General features: G+C 51.0%; 1 pseudogene; it reads right to left on the bottom strand.

Moving 5' to 3' along the window:
• On the bottom strand, window positions 1-1,533 carry LOC145982630 (small subunit ribosomal RNA; annotated as a pseudogene; the record flags this gene model as incomplete).
• Between the last annotated feature and the right edge of the window lie 3,678 nt (window positions 1,534-5,211).

The raw sequence follows: 5,211 nt of genomic DNA on the forward strand, positions 1-5,211 counted from the left end.
AGGAATAGACAGGCTCTTCTACGCGTCCGTAGACGACTGTTGGAAACTTAACCTGCGTTCAACGCGAGGCACCCGCCCGGATGAAACGGAGTCATCCGGCCGGCTCTCCCACCCCACATCTTTCCAAACTTTGGAAATTTAACCTTCCGAGTGGTCCAGCCACAATGTCCGAAGAAGCCAACTTCCCGATCACCGGCGTTGCTCGCCCCGGCATGCTCGGAAAGCTGCTTCCGGGATACGGATCCGGACTTCTCCGGGATAACCCCGCTCCTTCGAGGCCCCCCTTCCACGCACGCGCGGATCCGTAGACCGGTCTTTCCACTTATTGTACTAGAATGGAGTCCTCCGAGGAGACGACCTCACGGCCGACTCCTAATGATCCTATTTCGGATTCGACCTCGCGACGGCTCTTACCTCCGGGAGAGAGGCGGCCGCGAGATTATCGTGGCGTGCTGTTACACGCACTGTGCTCGCAAGAGCACGTCATTTTGAAACTTCCGACACTCAACCAGGACCGACCCAGGTAAAGACCCGGGCCGCAATGTGCATTCGGAACCGTCGATGCTCTCTGTTTTGCAGATCGCAAATTGACTCGCAGCTAGCTGCGTTCTTCCCTCGCAATACTCAAGCCCCCGTCAATCCCTTTTAATCATTACCTCTGGTTCGAAAACCAACAGAGAGAACCGAGGTCCTGTTCCATTATTCCATGCAAGGAGCATCCAGGCGAATAGCCTGCTTTGAGCACTTTAATTTGTTCAAAGTAAACGTCCCGGAATCCCCCGGTCCACTCGGTGAAGAGCAGACCGGGGAAACCGAGAAGACGTCCGGTACGGCCAGTTGAACGCCTGACGGCGAACCGACCGCCCGAGACCCAGATCCAACTACGAGCTTTTTAACCGCAGCAACTTTAGTATACGCTATCGGAGCTGGACTTACCGCGTCTGCTGGCACCAGACTTGCACTCCGATAGGTTCACCCAACTGTTTAGGGTGGATCCATTCCGATTACGGGGCCTCGGATGAGTCCCGCATCGTTATTTTTCGTCACTACCTCCCCGTGCCGGGAGTGGGTAATTTGCGTGCCTGCTGCCTTCCATAGATGTGGTAGCCGTTTCTCAGGCTCCCTCTCCGGAATCGAACCCTGATTCCCCGTTACCCGTAATCACCATGGTGGGCCAATAACCCACCATCCACAGTGTGATGAGGCAGACATTTGATAGATGCGTCGCCGGTGCTTGACCGTGCGATCTGCCTAGAGGTTACTTAGAGTCACCAAATGAGTCGGCCCGCAGAAGCGGACCGTTTGGTCTTTTGAATGGTAACGGCACCCCGTTCGGTTGCCCGGCCGGAGACACCGTGAGCATGTATTAGCTCTGGAATTGCCACAGGTATCCAAGTAGGATGCGTACGATCTAAGGAACCATAACTGATGTAATGAGCCATTCGCGGTTTCACTTTGGTAAAGTCTGTACTGAGACATGCATGGCTTAGGCTTTGAGACGAGCATATGACTACTGGCAGGATCAACCAGGGTACGGTGCATACGGTGCGTATGCAGCACTCGCGCTAGGCAGAGTGCCATGTTTTAAGCGAGGAAAGCGGCTCGCCACTAACTTAGGCAACGCAACACTGACGCTTGAAGAACGACAGGTTACACCGCTTTCCAGAAAACATAACTCCCACTACTTCGGTTAGAGGTCTACGTAGTTCCACTTTCTTTAAAGCTGGAAACTTCGAGACGTTCGTTTGCGCGCGGGAACGGCGAACCGACTTCTTCGATTGGCACCGTGCCCGCGTTCTGGTTCTGTTCCTTGCCTGGGAGGCTGGGAGCTCCCAGCGAACAGCCGTGCCTGTACGGCAACAGGCAGCCACTCAAGACGGCGCTCCGGAGAACGCACGCTTCGACGGACACCCGTACTAAGTTCTCGGGAACCTTCGGGTTTAGGTTGTCTCGCCACGGAGGCTGGCACGTACGCTGCTTTCCTTCGGTGCAGGCTTCGACTTAGAGTCGTTCGGTCGAGCCGGAGTTCCCGAAGTAAGCAGAGCGGACGGGTCAACTTCAGAAACGATGCAACGCAAACCGGAGAAGGCATCGCCGTCACCGGGAGAGAAAAGAGAGAGCTAGCTTGCTTTCCCTTGGTGCAGGTTTCATCCTAGAGTCGTTCGGATGAACCGGAGTTACCAAGGGAGGCAAGCGAACACCGGTCGGGTACCTTGTGTCACTTCCCGCTAACCGAAATGTGAAAAAGTAGCTCACTATCCCACCCACCCTCTACCTAGAGTCGTTTGGAAGAGAGGAGGTGGGCGAGTTACCGTCAAAACGTCGGCGTTCCTTGCTTTCCCACGGTGCAGGCTTCAACCTAGTTTCTTTTAGGATGAGCCGGAGTTCCCGAGGTAGGCAATCGCCGGCGATTGACGTCTCGTCACTTCTCGGCAGCGAGGGCTGACAAAATGAATTGCTTTAACTCGGTGCAGGCTTCATCCTACATTCGTTCGGATGAGCCGGAGTTCCAGAGGTGGGCAAGTACTCCCGCAGGACAGGTTCTCTTAACTCGCTCGGCTTCCGACGGTTGACGTTTTAGCTTGCTTTCCCTCAGAGTGCTCAGCCTAGAGACGTTCGGAAGAACAGAGGTAGGCAAGTTATCCGCTTGAGAGGCACCTTGATTTGACATGCCATGCTTAACCTCGGTGCAGGCTTCAACCTAGAGTCGTTCGGATGAGCCGGAGTTCCCGAAGTAAGCTAAGCTTCCCCACTAGGGTGGGTAAGTCAATTCAAGGTGTCTGATGCTCAACCTACATGCGTTCGGAAGAACACAAACGGTTACGTCACGTGTCGGAGGCGAACCACAGTGTACGAGGGCTGACAAGTTAGTAGCAACAAACTTGGTTCAGGTTAAACCAGTCTTCCAAGGAAGGCTACCTTCCCGCTTGCGCGGCTCTGTCACTTACTCGTACACGGCGCAGAAACAAAGATGGGTGCCGTGAATTTTCCGAAAACTATGAATACAGCAATGCTTTTCGGAAAACAATTCGAACCCGAACATCCCACGTGAGTGGGGTTGCCTTTGAACGCATAGCTAACGTTCGCTTCGGGTCTCATCCGAGAGGATGATCCCTACTCCATCCACGAAATTGCAAACGGCGGTTGACCGACAGTGAAGGCATTGATACCGATTGGTATACCTACCTCCCCGGTTGCTTACGTGGCGGGTGAGCAGTTGGGTTCGAATTAGACTAGATGCACCATGCACCTCTGAGGTGATTGCTTCACCTCAACGTGACTCGCAAGTGGGACAAGCTTGCTGTATCGCCCTGTGCTCGCCACGTAATACACAGGGCACGCTCAAGAGCTTGCTTAGCAAGCACGAGAGCCACCATTCCCACCATACATCAATATGAATTGATTTACTCTTTTTTAACTATGCAAACTTGCACCTCCATCGTTACATTAAGCAACAGATACAAGCTCAACTAAAGTCAAAGAGTGGTAGCTTGGGAAAAATTTTCCTTTTGCGACTAGAGTCTTGTGCTCAATGATTGACGGTCTATGTACCGATATACGGTAAGAGACTGGGAAACACACAACTCCTTAAATTTGCCCAGACAGATAAATCTATCTGAAACTCCAAGCGTGGTTCAAGCCAAGCTTAGTCGCCCTCGGAGGTGTTAGTTCCATCTCATCGTGACTCGCATCCTGTGCAAAGGTGCTGTATCGCCCTGTGCTCGCCACGTAATACACAGGGCATCGCTCAAGAGCTTGCTTAGCAAGCACGAGAGCCACCATTCCCACCATATATCAATATGAATTGATTTACTCTTTTATAACCATGCAAACTTGCCCCTCGATCGTTACGTTTAGCAACAGATGCAAGCTCAACTAAAGTCAAAGAGTAGTAGCTTGGGAAAACTTTCCCTTTGCGACCAGAGTCTTATGCTCATTGGTTGACGGTCTATGTACCGATATACGGTAAGAGACTGGGAAAGTAGTTCCATCTCATCGTGACTCGCAACCTGTGCAAAGGTGCTGTATCGCCCTGTGCTCGCCACGTAATGCACAGGGCATCGCTCAAGAGCAAGCTTAGCAAGCACGAGAGCCACCATTCCCACCATATATCAATATGAATTGATTTACTCTTTTTTAACTATGCAAACTTGCACCTCCTTCGTTACATCAAGCAACAGATGCAAGCTCAAATAAAGTCAAAGAGTAGTAGCTTGGGAAAACTTTCCCTTTGCGACTAGAGTCTTTTGCTCATTGGTTGACGGTCTATGTACCGATATACGGTAAGAGACTGGGAAACACACAACTCCTTAACTTCGCCCAGACAGACAAATCTATCTGAAAGTACAAGCGTGGTTCGAGACAGGCTCCTTCGCCCTCGGAGGTGTTAGTTCCATCTCATCGTGACTCGCAACCTGTGCAAAGGTGCTGTATCGCCCTGTGCTCGCCACGTAATACACAGGGCATCGCTCAAGAGCTTGCTTAGCAAGCACGAGAGCCACCATTCCCACCATATATCAATATGAATTGATTTACTCTTTTATAACCATGCAAACTTGCACCTCGATCGTTACGTTTAGCAACAGATGCAAGCTCAACTAAAGTCAAAGAGTAGTAGCTTGGGAAAACTTTCCTTTTGCGACTAGAGTCTTATGCTCATTGGTTGACGGTCTATGTACCGATATACGGTAAGAGACTGGGAAAGTAGTTCCATCTCATCGTGACTAGCAACCTGTGCAAAGGTGCTGTATCGCCCTGTGCTCGCCACGTAATGCACAGGGCATCGCTCAAGAGCTTGCTTAGCAAGCACGAGAGACACCATTCCCACCATATATCAATATGAATTGATTTACTCTTTTATAACCATGCAAACTTGCACCTCGATCGTTACGTTTAGCAACAGATGCAAGCTCAACTAAAGTCAAGGAGTAGTAGCTTGGGAAAACTTTCCCTTTGCGACTAGAGTCTTATGCTCATTGGTTGACGGTCTATGTACCGATATACGGTAAGAGACTGGGAAAGTAGTTCCATCTCATCGTGACTCGCAACCTGTGCAAAGGTGCTGTATCGCCCTGTGCTCGCCACGTAATGCACAGGGCATCGCTCAAGAGCATGCATAGCAAGCACGAGAGCCACCATTCCCACCATATATCAATATGAATTGATTTACTCTTTTATAACCATGCAAACTTGCACCTCGATCGTTACATT

This window comes from Lepisma saccharinum, unplaced genomic scaffold (assembly GCF_977018435.1).
Source record: "Lepisma saccharinum unplaced genomic scaffold, izLepSacc3.1 HAP1_SCAFFOLD_266, whole genome shotgun sequence".
In the NCBI taxonomy this organism is placed as follows: domain Eukaryota; kingdom Metazoa; phylum Arthropoda; class Insecta; order Zygentoma; family Lepismatidae; genus Lepisma; species Lepisma saccharinum.